Below are 16,953 nucleotides of genomic sequence, written 5' to 3'. Positions count from 1 at the left end.
AATTAACCCAGCTATTCTTAATAGCAACGGTAGCATTTTGTAACTACTTTCACATTAGTCATCATAGAAATAGAAATATTTCTAATTAGCAAAATCACAATAAATTGCTTATTATTTTAGTGACTGCAAATGTGTTGTTCTTTCTGTTCTGAGCAAATTCTGTGTTGCTACATTAGTATTCAGTATGATTCCATGTAGTAGTTTGCCAGGGGATCTTCTGTCTGTTCAGTTCTACAAGTACTTCTGTGCTCTACAAAACAAGAAATGACAGAAATATGTTGTAAAAATGTATCCTCTCTGTTGGGAGGTTTTTTATTACACATACATGTAGTCCAAATAATTTTAAACTTACATTTCCACCAAGTCTCATCTTTGCTTTAACAAGTGTTTTTTATTAACTGGAATGATGGGTTTTTCATTTTGAACTGAAATCTCCCTTTTGTGTTTTTAAAAGGGCATATATCTGAAGGCTTATTTTTGAAAGCTGAAATGCAATATGTTGAAAAAGCTGTTGCGAACTCTTTTTCTGTAATTGAAAAAATACACGAGTTAGGCTTTAAAGCGTAAAGAATGATACAGCTACTATCTGTGCTGACTCAGGCCAACTTGCTTCCATGCTGGTCTGACCTTCAAAAGAAGTTAGGAAAATCGCTTGAGGAGAAGAGAATGTCTGTGTAAAAATAAGAATAAAAACTTTTCATCACTGCATGCAAAATATCAAGTATAATACATGTTATCATTCTGATCTTAATGTAGTATTTTCCTAATATTACCAATACATCCCAAAAGAATACTTGTTTATAGTCACAAATTATGCACTAATAAGCTCTTATTTCTTAAAGATGTAATAAGCAAGTGTCATTGCAACTGTGCTACTGCAACACAGCACACTTTGTACATGTTTGGCTGTATGTTGGTAATACTCAGATCCAAATGTATCATATCCATTAAGTAAGCAGTTCAGTATTTTGACAAGTTGATTGTAGAATATTTTCTAAGAGGAAAAATAATTTAATTTCATTAAATTAATAAGATGGTGCAATTAGACATGGGAGTCAGCATCTGTTTCCACACGTATTAGAGAGAAGGGATAGGGCTGCTGCACTGAATATTCTTCACAAATATGATAGCATGTGGCCTGTGTCACATGATGTCATGATATTAGGGGCTTGTCATATGGTTGGTCACTAGTCTGCAAGCCTTGGTATCTGCAGATGTTACGATGCATTCACAGATGAGGGCCTCCATGTGTGTAAGACAGGTGACCTGTTGATCAGCTGCAGACCATTTACAATATCCTTAGCAACACAGATTATAGTTTGGGATTACTTCATTATGTTAGACATTGATTTTCCCCAGGAGTTTTTATTGAAGCCTGTCCCGTTTAATATCTTTATTGATGACCTGAATGAGGGAATTGAGTGCTCCCTCAGTAAGTTTGCAGATGACATCAAGTTGGGAGGAAGTATCAATCTGCCTGGGGGTAGGAGAGCCTTTCAGAAAGATCTAGATAGGCTGGATTGCTGGGCTGAGGCCAGTGGAATGAAGCTCAGCAGGACAAAGTGCTGCATCCCGCATTTGGGTCATAACTATTTTGAAAGGAGATTTTGGCAAGGGGGAGGTCAGTGGACTCACTGCTCCTGGAGTTGTTCAAGAAACATTTAGATGTTGTTATAGAGCAAGTTCTGTAATTGTCCATATTGCCTTTCACAGTTATCTAGTTTTCATGGGCCATAACTAATCTTTCACGGAAATTTTGATGGGGTCCTTACCTTGATGCTGGAAAAATGAATAAATAAAACTCCCTCCCAGATGTTTTGCTACCAGTGTCTATTGTTTTTGGACTTTACCAGTCTTTGAGAGGGGAAAAAAGAAAACATCACACATATATGTTGTTCAGAAAAGCCAAAACTTAGACCGTCCAATGACCAGGCTCCCAACTGATTCCTCTGAGTAATCAACAAGGAAGGATGTTATCATCATCATCATCATCATCATGCTATAAGACCACACCATCTGTTTCCTTAGATTATAATCTAATGATCAATGCACATTACCATTTTGCAGTAGGATCTGAACAGCTGAATGAGCAACAAAATGAATCCCTGCCAGACCCCTTTCTTTACATTAGAACATTTTGCTTGTAGTAACTTTTATTATTTAGACTGCTGTTTGCCACTTGTAATGAGATTAACAAAGCCAATTCACTGAATAAACCTTAGGGATGTCCAGTTCTAATAGACTGACAAGCTACTTTAAAGTTATATAAAGCAGTAGTTCTACTCAGTAACTGAAGTGCAGTATCACTGGCAAGACCAAAAAGAAATGCAGTTCTTGACCTTTTACACTTTGGTCTGACTGTCATTGTTCCTAATTCAGGCTAGAAGCAGTGCTTGGTAGCAAACCATTTGGAGTATACAGGCATATTTTTTGTCCACATCTCAGATGGCACAATCTGAAACCACCTGAATTCAGTAGCACTGAAACCTTACTGTAAGCCTTTGGGTTGCACAGGAGCTTGGTGGCTACTTGCACAGAGAATCTCTCTCCAATCTCTTTAAGTATCAGCTCAGAACTGCTAGGAACTGCTGGCTTGCCAGACAAAGAAAGGCAGTTCACTTGGACAGTGGAGAGAACTACAGCTCTCCTGTAATGAATTCATTATTAACACAGGGAGAGACAGAACTAAGCAGTTTCAAATTCACAAATCATTTTACTAATATCTGTGGGTTTTGGCACCTCAAGAGCAGACTCCTTTCCCTGGAGAGAGTCTTTCATATTGCTTAATAATGCATCTGTTATTGTGAGAAGGATGTTGAGAGTTTTGACCACAGCAGCTCAGCTGAAGCAGCTGTTGCTTCAGAAACTGCAAAAGCAGAAAAAGTACGTCTAAAATTTTTAAATATATGCTCCCAATGTGGTCTGTTTCTCAGCTGAAAAAGGAGCCTTTGCATTGCAGCTGCCACCTGTCTGAAAAAGGGGAAGCTTTATAAAGAGTTTTCTTGGAGCTACGTTTGGCTGCGCATTTCAGGACACAGCCAAAGCCAACTGTTAAGAACTATTGTTAAACAGTGAATTCAGCTATTCCTCCCTGCATAGATTTCTCATGACCCTGAACTTCCACCAGGGCTGGCAGTTACAGTGAGTGACATGGAAGCCTAGCAATCTCCAGAAACAAATATAATTATCTGGCTGATGATAGGTATTTGCTTCAGAGTGCTTTGGGAAATAGCGATTATGATTTCACGGAAAAATGAAGTGCTGGTAACCACAACAGAAGCCCGTATATCAGCCAGGTAATTATTTTACCCTATGAAGGGGAACTGCTGTAAGCATCCATCAGGTTTCTCATAGAATATGAGAACCAGCCTGGTTGGATACAACAGTAACACTGAGGCTATGCTGTATATATAAAAGGACAGCTTTCTTGAAGGGATGCTGGGAGAGAATCCTGTGGGTGTGGCACATATATCTTCCAAAGATTGTACTTCACTGTATACAAGCTAACTGCATATTATATACCTACCACTGCTTATTCTGATGGCAGATATTTAGCTTAGATTCTGACTCCCTCTCCCACCCACTTTCTCATATTAGGTAATACCGTACTCCTTAGTGAATTCAATAAACTCAGCTGCAACTTTTAAGGAGCACTGGAAATAAGTTCCATCAAAAGTCCTGTTTTAATGCTGTTTCATACTGGATTTTATATCTAACTCCTTTAAATATGGAATGGAAAAACTGAACAACAGTAATACCCTTTGTGTTTTGAAACTGTAAATCAAATATAAATTTTATGCAAATAAGAAACATCAAGTGCCTGTTAGCACAGATAATTGTGGAGTTCTGCATTTCTCATGCTGATGTGCAGAGAGCAATGGGAGTCATATATATTTTGATGCATTTCTAGGGTTTTCCAGAACTAAAGAGCGAGCGTTCTGTCCCTGTTTACATATTATTTTATCTTTCCTGACTCCTCCAAATACACAGAGCCATACTTGAATTTATGACTTTTACAGACATGTGTGGCCTTGTACTGACAAAAAATGAAGCTCAAAAGAAAAGGAAAATTTATAGTTCAGCCCAATTCTGCATGCCAAAATCTAAAAATGGCTTACCATGGCTTATTAAATGATCAGACTTCAAGCAGCTTGTTCTAATTTGTAGGCCAGAAATGTTAGGCTCTTCTGTTCCTCCCCAAATGCTGTGGAAACAAATTAGTTTTTAAAAAATTAGGCAATTATTGGAGGAAACGCTATGCAATTATATATAATAATTACTCATGTTGTGTGCAAAATGTTCTCTAAAGATGTCATATAATTGCTGTGCCAGAAGATATTGCAGGAAAAAGTCTATGATGGTTTAGGATCTAGAGCACATTTAAAGGGTTTGAATCAGATTTCTATTCAAACATCTGTCTTAATGTGGACAAATCATATTGCCTTTCAGTACATGGCATATTTGCATCTTAAATGAGATACAGGAGTACAATAATATTAGCAACAGAAATCACTAACAGGGATCTAGTGCGTATTATTTTAGTACCATTACTGATTTAGACTAGGAAGCACATTTTGTACATTGTTAACTATGATAGAATTGCATTGGCTGTGAAAGAAACTATATTTGGAATTCTTCTAAGCCAAAGGAGTTGTGTAGGTTGAATTCCATTCAAACTGATAATGCATATTTTCCAAAACAAACTATTCGTGTACATAACTAATGCCAGCTGAATCATCTGTTTGTACCCAGCTGTAGGTGTGCCACAGCCACACTGACCATGCAGAAATTAAGTAATAAGTATGTGGATAAACGTGCATTTATTTTAGCATTTACATATACATCTCTCCTTAAAAAGGTAACATCACGTATACTTAACATGTGTGTATGCAGACACTAAGAATTGTGTAAAATGACATAGAATCCTTTTGAAATCATTTTAGGAAAGTCGAGCTATTCTCCTTAATACTTTTATATAACACAGGATTAGATTTATGCAGAAAATTAATTTTCCTTTTCTGTAGATATTTTTGCATATGCCTAAACCACTGCACTGTGAATACAATCATTATTATCAATGAGTTGTCACCAAGACTTATTTAAATATGAGCCTACGTGCATCCAGAATTAGGGATATGTGTGAGTTAAATGATAATGAATAAGCATTTACTTGAATGGATGTGCATCTTACTTAGAACATTTGATCACACTCTAGCAATATTTGATCATTTTGCTACATGGCACTTAGGGCCATTGGAAAATGACTTTACAGTGGAAATCTTGTTGTAACTAAAATGTTGTGTAATTGTTCATTTTAGTTAATACCGAGGGGTGGGAGGGACGTATTGTTTTGCTTTTTGCCCTATGGATTGTCTAGGGATTAACCAGACTCGGTGGTTTATTTCCATATCAAAGTTAAGTAGTAAATATTATATTAACAGATGTCTGCATCAAAAACCTCCACTTGGATATCAGCCCTCAATGTGAAGTCTCTATTACAGCATACAAACAACTCCTGTATATTAATTATAATTTTCATTGTTCTCAGACAGGAACACACTGATGCCCCAGCTATGAACATGCTTATATATTTCCTCCAACAAATAATTGCAAAACAGTTACAGCACATCTCAGTGAGGAAACTGTTGAAAACTGAGTTGAAAACTTATAAATTACTCCTCAATGTTTTCCATCTGTGGCTAATTTATGATGTGAGCGAGTGATATAATGACATGGTGGGCCTAATTTGTGATCATCCATATAGCAGAATTCAGACTTAACATTATGGAAAAGCAAAAAGTGCTTTCAGATGAGCCTATGAAATTTACTGAAGGAGAACACAGCATAGACCATGGCTGTCCAACCTTTGAGCTTGCCTGAGCCCCACTGAGCTAAAAGGAGTTGTCTTAGGCCACATATATGTAGGTCACTCTGAAAGTAATGTCTCCTATTTATTTCCACAGAAACTGCAACAGATAGAATGAACACATTAACACTGATAGAACAGAGAGACAGAATGATGCAGCACTCCTCAAAGATAAGCAAAAACACGGAATCACCTCGGTTACAGACTACTATGGCCAGACATGTAATTTATTGCATGCCCCTGAATGAAGCTGACTTCATTCTTTGTGAATGGAGATTGTTTCAATACAATTATCCTCTTTAAGGCTTTAAACAAACCAGCTTTGAATATTTTAAATGATGTGGCTTTTGTCGTTTCCTGAGAACAATATTTTCATTGTCTAATAGATCTCACTCTGAATTTTCTTCTGATAACCTGCTTTAATTTCTTAACCACATATCATTATCTCTTACTCAGTTAAAATTCCTTATAACAAGCACTGTCAATTACTTTTTCTGGGAGCTGCTGGTTCAAATTTTTCAGAAGAGATCATATAGCTAAAATCTCTCATCAAAGAAGGGATTCTCATAGTTATTAAAGCATTTGGCACCTAAGAGAGAGCGTGTGTGTGTGTGTATATATATATATAAAAATACATATATCACAGATCATCTTAGTTTCTAATCCTATAAAAATAATCCTTAATTCAATTATAAGGACCCTATCATTTATATCTAATGAAAAATTGAGAGACTGACCTAATAATTAGGAGTATACTCTCCTCTGCTAGCACTGTGGTTTGGGATGGCCAGTGAGAAAACCTCCTACTGAGTACTGAAACATTTGTCACCAAATGTTACAACTGGTCTACAAACATTGCTCATCTCTGCAGTTCTGGGCAGAAGTCTGGGCAGAACCAGGTCTTTTTCTGTTCTGGCATTCATTGGGATTCATGACTGCTCTGTCTGCTGACCATAGAATGTTAGGAAAGGAATCCTGTTTTCTTGATTCAAAGAAGAAATGAGCCAGAAAACCTGGCTACTGGAGAAGGATGGGAGCAAAGAAGCTGCAAGTTTTTCATTCACTTTCAGATTTCCAAGCAGGAGGGTCAGATGGGTCTTGACTGTACTGCCCCAGACTTGAGAATATCAGATATGAGTGGAAAGAAGAAATAGCTGATGATGGCTCATTGAAGAACAGTTACATTGCCTTTCAGGAGTAATCATGTTTAAGTTTGCTGATTTAAATAACTTATGGTTGCTTGGCTAAAAACCCCCACATGCAAATCCAGTCTACATGTCACTGACTTTTTTTTTTCTGTATAGGCTGACATCACAGACCACATTTAAACAACTATAATCTGCATTTTTGACAAGTCTGGTTTATAATAAATGTTCAAGTCTCCTAATTCTCCTGAATCTTTACTTAATACATCTTATGATGTGAGTTGGCCCAAATCAAGTGCCAGCCAGAAAGCTGTGTAACACTGTACAAGCAGATGTTAGTCCTTCAAGTTTATTTCTCCACAAACCCTTATTTTACTTAACTTACACCATTCATACTTGAAAGGATTGTTTTGCTGAAATCCTACAATGTAAAGTAATATGTTGCCATATTCAGGTGCAGTGATTGTAGTACATCTGAAGCAGTACAGTAAGACTTTTTTGTTATCACAAGTTTAGCAGAACCAATGACTAGTATACAAGCAGACCCTCAAATTGTGTCTGCTCTCAGCTAAACTAATCTTTCTTATCTTATGCTTCAGCAGTTGTGGGCTAACTGAGATAGATGCATTTAGAAGCTCGTCACATAATCACATGGGATTGTAAAAGAATTTCTGATATTTTCTTACCCTTGGGACGACAACATCTGCAGGAGAGAATGTTCTCAAGTGGGTTTCTGTCATGCTTTCTACAAACTCTTCTGTTAAGGCTTCCTGCAAGGAAAAGGAAATTAGAAAAATTATACAATATGCGGGATGATTTTTATTTCTATCCCCTCTCAAACTAGAAGGATATTTATGAAGGACAGAAGTAAATTACCTGAAATAAACACCCATTCTAAGACAAGGTTTGTATGCTTTTGTCCATCCAGGTGCTGAAGTGGTGAAAAATGGACATAGTTCTATAAGTGCAGTCTGCAAAATGAATCTAGATATTCTTTATAGCTATTGAATATGCTGAACTAAATCACATACATAGAAGAAGAGATACATTTATTCCTTTCTTTCACTTTGCTCTGACAACTCCTGTAATGCATCACTATTGAACACTTCCTTATGAATACTTTACTGTTAAACAAAATCAGTTGCACATCCTGTTGGAGAGATTATCTTGAGGGCATGTGGTGAAAATGGTTAAATAACTCATCATAAGAAATGACTGATTTTCCAAGGGCTGAACAGTTACATAGTGTTGTAGGACAGAAGACATATGGCTGATGAGATTAGTATAGGGAAACACACTTTTAGTGCCCATTTATTTCTGAGCCATTTCACCAACTTATCAGTAAGAACGAAGTCAGGTCCATCCTTTTTCATCCCAATAAATGTAATAGGTTTAAGAATGTAAATAACTCAAAATAATAAATATAATGAATGTACTTGCTAGCTGCTAAGGAAACAAGAGAGCACACTCATAGTTCAAGAAGTATTTTTTTTTTTGCTACTACTCATAGGCCTTTTCAGAACTCAGCTTCAGGATCCTGTTGATAAAATTAGATGTCTTTTTGTAGCGTGTAGCACAGACTACAGGTCATACGATTTCTGGGTCTTGTTCCTTTGAAACTTAAATTCCTATGGTTTTAAAGCCTCATGTCTATTACTAAGTCTTACAGTATTTGAACTAAGCCACTGAATTTGTGTTTGCCTGAAAACAAAACCCATTTATAACATTGTGAATGAATCTCTGATCAGCATTAAATGAAAAAGTGTTACCAGCATAAAATAAGTGTAATAGATTGAATTTCTAGCTACCATAGTAGGCAAAACGTTGAAGTTCCAAAGTCTGAGAACTGAAGAGAGCTCGACGTATATTCCTTAAGAAAAGCATCTTTTACAGCTGGGCTTGTCAGAGTCATCTGCATGGGGACTGCATGTCTTACAGTACCAGCACTTCATTACCTCTTTTACTTGCTGAGGTGCTGGTCTAACAGTGTTTTTGTAACCATAACAGCTACATTTGGAAGGTTGGCTGGTGCCAGAATACTGGGAAGCGTAAAAATAGGTCAAAGTCCTTCTCTTCCATTATATATATTCCCAGGGCGGAGGTGAGGGGGAGAGCATAAACAAATGAACCCTTGTACTCAGCAACATAGTGTTAGCAGTCTCAAGGAAGACAATGTGAAGCATATAAAGAGGCTGACCACATGCTGTGCTTCTGTCCTAACGAACAGTTAAGTCAGCTGGAGCAGGGAATACACAAAGCATCCTGTTTAAGTTGGTTCAGGTCTTTTTAGATTGTAATACACCGCAATAAGCTGTTCTAGGCCTTGTGCTAGTGTCCCTAGAATAGACTAACTATATGTTAACTATTCAAACCTGATAGCCTGACCAAGCAGTTTAGAACAGAGAAAAGAAAGGCTGCTAAAAGACATCAGAAAGATACACTTTCCATGCAAAATGCATTGACTATGGGCCTAGTATAAACAGTAAATACAACAGTAAAAACAACACAACTATAAATAACTGACTGTAAGAAAAAGGCTGACTACAAGTGAAATCACAAAAATAAAAGGGAGGCTACTGTAATTCTTCTCCCTGGCTTCTTTTCTACCTACTCTGGCACACTCGAGGAGAATTAACATATGCACACCCATCTCCTTGCTCCAGCACTGCATTTCCATACACAAAGCAGCAGAAAGGCAGATCTTATATATTTGCTTCTTCTGGCAACTGCTCACACCCTATGAAAGGCATTTTGGATACTCCATCTCATTTGTTATCTCCCTGTTGGCATTATCATTCCAGTCAGAAAGGCACTGTATTCAGCTACCTCTGAGATCACCCATCACGCTTAAAGCTGTGTAAGCAGGGAAAGCACAGACATAATTATGTTCCTTCTCAAGTTCTCTCTCCTTTGCTGTTGCTACAGACACATGTGCCCTTGAAGACGCTGTACCATATTTTTAATAAAAAATTCAAACAAAATTGACAGGGGAGTTATTTTTTCTTCCCACTTCTGGCTGCAAGGACTTGCCTGTAGCACATGGGGAAGGGAAATGCTCACCCTGTTATTTTACATGCTATGTGCACAATCTGTATTAAGTAGGCTTCAGTTGACAGCATGAAAACACTTGGATTTACACATCACGAAGAATCCACTACAGTATATAGGCCTCTTCCTCTGATAACATCCGCAGAGCAGTGCCCCAGAAGAGCACAATATGACCACGCACAGGCTAAAGCTGCTCGTTGGAAGTTTGCCATGCCAAGCTCCAGGCTGTTCTTTTCCAGCACTGGCATCCAGCCTAACTTCACAGCAGGCTTTAACATAGTGTAGAAATTGGTACCAGTCTTCCTAAAATGCCATGCCTATGAGATTTATTAAAAGATTTATATCTTGTTAATGATCTCAGAGCCATCCATGGGTGGTCTCGCTTTAGAAACTGCTCTTGTAAATTGATGATTAGGAAGTAACACAAAGGATTTGCTCCAGTGGAGTGCTATTTTCTCTTTAATTAATACATAAACTTCACGGGAAGATACTCTTATCTCCATCTCCTTCAGGGGAGAGTGAATCTTTCTCTCAATATCATAAGCTTTAAAACATAAGCACTCTTCTGCCCATATGTATTATTTTTGCAGGCATAGGCAATTTAGCATGTAACTGGGGCTCTTTTCTTCTCATCCTCAGAGTTGGCTTGACAGCTTTGGAGAATATAGAGCTCAAGGGCAAAAAAGTAGCTGAACAAATGAAAAGATTTGCAAGGATGGGACTTGAAAGCAGACAGGGTAGGTATCAGGCTTCTTTTGCATAGTACACTCACTGTGGAAAGGGAACTGCTGATTACATTTGGAGGCAGATCAGGCTGGTAGGAGAGCATTGCTCTGTGGATATCTAAGTAACATCACTATGTGATCATTACATACAGCCTGAAACAGAAAGGGAGAATAAAACAAGTAGGTAAATGGCAGGCTAAAATTCAGGTCAAAGAAATTGAAGGTCCAAGCGAAGTCCTAGAGCTGTGCAGAATTATAAAAGATCAATCTCTGGTGGACTGAAGAGGACTCCTATGCATTTTGCGTCACATCAGTTTATGAGAATTCAGTGTTGGAGTGCTGCAGTTGATTTTATTACTGAGGCTATATCTGGACCTGCCACAGGTATGGGACAGAACATGCTCTAAGGCCACGTTTTTCCAATCTGTTTGGACTAGGAATATGACAGGATCACACAGGTACTTCCTTTGAAAACTGAGGCAAAGCAGTAAATGAATGCCAAATTCTCCTCCCAGATAGGAATCTAATGAGCACCTATCTTCAGCTGCTCAGTTTACACAGACTAAAATAAGCTTTTAGCCCTGAGAAGAAGCTACGTAATAATTGACAACTCAAAGAGATCTCTGAGGAGATGTGTCATGGCTGCAGTAACAGGCACAGAGGATTCAAGTAGTAAGACAATTCAGTGCTTGTCTAGTGAACTGGATTCTCAAGGTCTGGCAGACACTTCATGTAATAAATACAAGTAAGCGATTTAAACTAGGGTTTGGGAGATGGCAAGGTTGTGTTCCTCGTTTTCTGGGTATCCAACTTGAGATATCTAAGCTAAAATTTCTGATTTGCAGATGTGTCAAGATGTCTGTTGTCATCTGTTCTAACTGGATAATGTAATTGCTTTTAAAAGTCAAACCAGGCAATCAAAGCAAGAGAGTGTATTTGGCACTGCATGAGTACAGATGAGGTGCAGCAGAGAATGTAGGAGGTTATGCAATGAAGGAAGAGACCTGGTCAAGTAGTGAGCATTGCCTGTTTCTCTACAAGGCCTATGAGATTGCAGTAAGTTCATACCTTAAGACATTCATGCCAAAATAAGACTGCATGGGCAAGTACAGAGGAAACTTCAAGCCTGGCTGTTGAATACTTCCTTCACAAACATAACTGAAGTAAGGAGTTAGAGGATGCAGGACTTGGAAGATTAAAAGCATTGCTTAGTTCAGCTTTTGCGAGCTCAGGAAAATGTTTGGTTAGTTTAGTTTTTGCTAGCCCAAAGAAGCACTTGATGAGCTTAACTTTTGTTGGCCCAAGGAAGCACCACCATGAGCTATCCCCAAAGGAAAGTTATCTCCCATCAGCAGAGAAGGGACCAATGAGAGAACAATGGAAAGGGGAACAAACATGATAAGGAGTTGCAGAGGCATGCAAGATAAGGGGAACGCTCTAAACAGGGACAAAGGTTGGAAGGACACAGTGATGATGAAGACTACTGACTTCATCCAAGATCAACCACCAAATGGGGAGGAAGACATCGAGCCTTCATCCAATGACCACCAGAGAAGACTACAACACGTGCCAGGAGAAGGGACATTATGTAAATGATTTCTTGGAAAAGGATAGAATATGCAAATGAGTTCTTGGAAATCTGCTGATTATGTATGAGCTCGGCTTTTAAAAAATGTAGTGCTTCTGCTTGTAGGTGTGCAGGTTAGGAGGAGCGATCCCCCTTGCACCCGACATAATAAAAACATACCTGCTTTATAACCTAACTCTGGGTTATAGACTTAGATTTCTGCAAATCATAATGTCCTTTTGTGTCCAGGTTTTAGGAGAGTTGCCATCACTGAGTTGCATTGTAGAACACTCCAGAGGTAGCAGCTTGTTCCACTGGCCCCAATGCAAATCTGTAATAAAGGCAGATCCCTGACTGATGATAATGTAATTTAAATATAACAAAATACTTGATGGAGAGAGAAGTGTATTTCAGAGATGTGCTACAGTGATCTCCCCTGTCCCATACCAAACCTAACATGATGCAATTAGTTAATGCATTGCTCAGCACCAGATTTATACTGATACTGAACAGGTTAAAGATCCTTTAGTCAAGACAGCATCTTTTTCTACAGTACTATTTTCTTTAATAAATCACCTCCTACGAGTGCACTGGAAACAACAAGTAATATACCATAGGGTGCCTACTACAGGAGGGCTCTGAGCCTGGAGCCACCCAAAAATTTAATAGAACTACCCTACTAATATCTTTGAAACCAAAGATTCTTGAGACCTTCTTAAGTTTCCCTATGAAATCCTTTTGTGCTTTTCCTGACCAATGAAAACAACGAAATACAAATCCATACAAGTCAAAGAGCTGCAGGAAAACCTGGTGCAAATTGAAAAACAAAAATTCCGATGTTGGTGGGCTTCAGAACTAGGCTGTGGTGAACTCTGTAACAATCGAACAAAGCAACCCCCTAATGTTCTGTAGGACATGTAAACAGAGAGCCATGTCTGCAGCAAGTCAGCGGACTGAGTTTCTTCTGTGGGGCTATTATTGCTGTAGCCAGACCAAATACATGACAAAGTAAAACAGATCTTTGTCTTTCCTCCTCTTCAGTTCTTTCATAATGAAGTACAAAGTGAAGCTCAGCTTCAGAGAGAAGACAGATAAAACTGCATGCAGACTGCTTTCTTATGCATATTCGCTTTTCTTAGCAACAACAGAAGTAAGACTTAACACAGATTTTTATTACTCCTTTTCCTCTAATCCTCTTAACTCTCGTTTTTCTCCTCTGCAAGAAGTCTTTTAAAGCGTGATTTAAAACGTGCGCCCATAGGAAGAGAAACACAGAAGCGCACATACCCTGGATGTTAAAAATACACCCATCTGTACATCCCTCCTGTGTCAAGTACAGGCTCCCTTGCTGAGATCAGCTTATCTGGTACTGTTCTGTGAGATATCTTTGAATGGAAAGAGCTGGTGCAAGGCACCTCAGAGGACCAAATGAAGGAACTAAGATCCTGATCATACTTTCAAACAAGACAACTAATGAAACTGAGTTATGACAAGCCTTGAATTGAGCCATGCTTAAATAGCAAAGGGTTCAGAACAAGTACCTCCAGGTCCTCATGAATTGCTAAAGATCCACATTCCTTGCTGCTGCTTCCCTGGTAGCGCAGAATAACTGAGGTGTCACACTATATTCTGCTGCTATTCTGAAAACTCCACTTTTAAGCAGTTCCACACTGTTCCTATTCTGAAGGAAAGACTTAATAGGCTGCAATAACATCCCACTGTGACCCACGAGAGCTCAGACCTGCAGCAGACTTGCCACAGGCACAGGTTCTACAATTTGTACGCTATGAACATTAAATAATAACAAAAAAAGAACGCATGTAAAATGCAGGAATTCTGCTTCTCACAGAGTGGAGCATTGCTAAAGGCTTGGGAAACCCAGGATGTGAACATGGTGAATAATATATGTAATACACAACAATTTACCTCTGGAACTGCATGAAAACGGGGACGCTTTAAGGAAGGGTGTTCTGCTGCTTTCTTTCACCAACTTCCTCCTTAGAAACATTCCCTTATCCTGAAAGCACCGAGTGATCTGTAAGATAAAACAGCTGTCAAATGCATGTGGGAAAGCAGCCAAAGCTTCTACAAACACTGAGCATACGGAAGAAAGCCTCCCCCTGCACCTCGGCCTGGCACAGGCAGATCGACGTGGGCAAAGCTGTTGGGCTTTGTGCTTGCAGGCAAGCTGTGTCGCAATGAAGCAACCTGTGTGCTCTGAACGAAGATTCATTAGGTTTTCTAATGCTGTGTAACATCCTTGCTGTGGCACTAAAACAACATCAGCTTTCCAGCTCTGCATCCACTTAGGCTTTTAAAAATACTGTGAATTTATCTCTAGACATTTGCAGGGACATTTTAATGGAGAAAGAGACATTGTTGTAGATTTCTTTACCTCAAGCAACAGGGAAGCAGAGCACCCACTGGCAAAAAAAATCCAAAGCCAGAAAGAAGAAAAATTCTTTAGGGGACCAGATAAATACAGTTCTGCTTAGAGATAATATTTTTTGTTTAAAGCTTTTGTTGTCTAGATTTGTCAACTGAGGCTTCTGCTGTGTGAAAATGAGCAACGCATTACATGTGACTGGTTTTTAGCCATTGTTTTCCTTGGGATGTTCAGTGTCCTGAAGGAATACGTGAACTACAGATGGTACCCAAAGCAAGGAAATGTGGAATGTAGCTTGGAGTGTGACAGAGTGCCTGAAAGCCCATTTGTCTGGCAGTATGGTCCAGGGGAGCAAAGTGGAGTAGAAAGGCTCTTTGCTCCTATTATGCTATATCGAACTGTTTTGTTGAAAGACTGTTCATTTTCCTTTTCTTTGTCCTTGTAGCCCACCCAAAAAATCTAAACATTTAAAAGCCCAGTTTGAATTGTGGAATGTATGGAGCATTCTTCTCTTGCCTGATGGGACAATGTGTGTGCCATGGGGGACTGCCGAGGTAATTATTTATTGACCCTGAGTAATTCCGGGAGCTTATTGTATGAAATTCCAGTGCACTGTATTGTGTCAAAACTATGCTTAGTTTAATAACTAATTTACTTAGCTTTTGTATACCCTAAGATAACATGGAAAGACACCTCCCAGGATATAGCAAATGAATTTCATAGGTTATGCTTGTTCTCTGGAGGCTTAAGCTGTTTTTAAATGATGATTTTTGTTTTAGATTTAAGAGTTTTTGCATAGAGTTATAGCTCACTATCAAGCAGAAAAAGCAAAAGAAAGAAAAATAAAAGGGTATTTTTTTTTTCTAAACTTTCTCCAAAAAAGTAATGTTTAAATCAAGATATCATAATTCTAGTAAATTAAGGTGGACTACTACTTGCTATTTGCTGTCCCATGTTGAGGCATTTGCCATCCCTGCTGTGCTAGTTCATCTACACCATGGATGCAAACAACAAGCAAACAAACATCCGTCTGGAACATAAATATATGGTAAACATATTGAAATTATGAAGAGAAGATCATTTTAAATCAAGGTGAAAATGTAGGCTGTTAGTTAATTTGAGGAATCTAAATTCTGAAAAGTAAGAAGTTGAGTTCTCCTCAAAACATTTCAAAATGTCCAATAAAATCAAGTCTCTCTAAGGCAAGGCATATTCAGACACATCATTCAGGCACTTATAAATGTAACTGTTCTAGTTTCATTAGAGAATTTGTGGAAATAGATAAAACACTGTCACAGAGGTATTGTCACAAACCTTTTTTCATAACCATTCCTGATGAAACCACACAGTCTGTATCATTATACAAGGTGAGACTTTTTTTTGCTTCAGCTGGAGGAGCAGTGGGTCATGGCTAAACAGGGTCAAACGGAATGTGACGTAATCCATGTATAAGTATTCCTTTTTAATTTATATGTTCAGTTTTAGAAGAAGTTAAAGCCATGCTACATTGCTATACATGATTTAACACCTCTGTGATAGCAACACAATGAAAGAGAAACTCAGTGATTTAAATGCAGTCAAAAAACAAGATTGCTGATGTAGCAATGACATCCACATATCTTGAGGATGTACAACTTCTGGAATACAAGTAATCAAATTTGCCAGATAATTTAATTCAGATGTTTTGTGGTTACTGGAAAACAAACAAAGACCACAAACTGAGAGAGAGGCCTAAGTATCCTATAATGATTTATTAGGAAAACTTTCAGCCTACATAAGTGGTCCTATAAAATTGACTTAATAACTGAGATACCGAACACAGTAAAACCAGACATTTTTGTCTTACAGTTTAATGTAACTGTATCCTACAGCAACATTCTGAAAACTCAAGCAGATGTTCTTTAAATAAATTGTTTCATGAAACATACTGCTCTTTTCTGTGGAGAGGAAAAGTCCTTTTGGTTCAGCTATAGGGACTTTACAGACTTCAGTGCCTGACAGAAAGAAAACTATTAACATATTGACTAAAGCTCACATTTTTGGTTCAAAAGCAATAATAATAACTGATATTAAGGCCATAATCAGGTGAATATTCCACTTTGAACTTCCACAGCCATACTTCAAGGACAACATGTAAATGTGATGATGTTGAAAGCTCAGTCTTTCTAAGGGATGATGTGACACACTGATCCCAAAGTATAGTCAGCCTTATGTCT

The 16,953-nt window shown here is 38.2% G+C and overlaps 1 long non-coding RNA gene across 4 annotated transcripts; it reads right to left on the bottom strand.

Moving 5' to 3' along the window:
- Window positions 1-145: 145 nt before the first annotated feature.
- LOC146760571 (uncharacterized) lies at window positions 146-14,394 on the bottom strand. 4 transcript variants are annotated; one of them, XR_014947804.1, is made up of 4 exons: window positions 14,278-14,394; window positions 7,698-7,781; window positions 4,119-4,204; window positions 146-250 (listed from the first exon to the last, which is right to left on the bottom strand). It is a non-coding gene; the product is annotated as an uncharacterized LOC146760571 (long non-coding RNA). The 4 variants fall into 4 exon arrangements; XR_014947805.1 differs by lacking the exon at window positions 146-250 and adding an exon at window positions 391-526; XR_014947803.1 differs by lacking the exon at window positions 146-250 and adding an exon at window positions 12,532-12,682 and having other exon boundaries at window positions 1,525-4,204; window positions 14,278-14,389.
- Between the last annotated feature and the right edge of the window lie 2,559 nt (window positions 14,395-16,953).

This window comes from Coturnix japonica, chromosome 6 (genome assembly GCF_054131305.1).
Source record: "Coturnix japonica strain WE chromosome 6, WE-NBRP24, whole genome shotgun sequence".
NCBI lineage: Eukaryota > Metazoa > Chordata > Aves > Galliformes > Phasianidae > Coturnix > Coturnix japonica.
The sequence above is the reverse complement of the archived record's forward strand: the minus strand, read 5'-3'. Positions and strand labels throughout refer to the sequence as shown.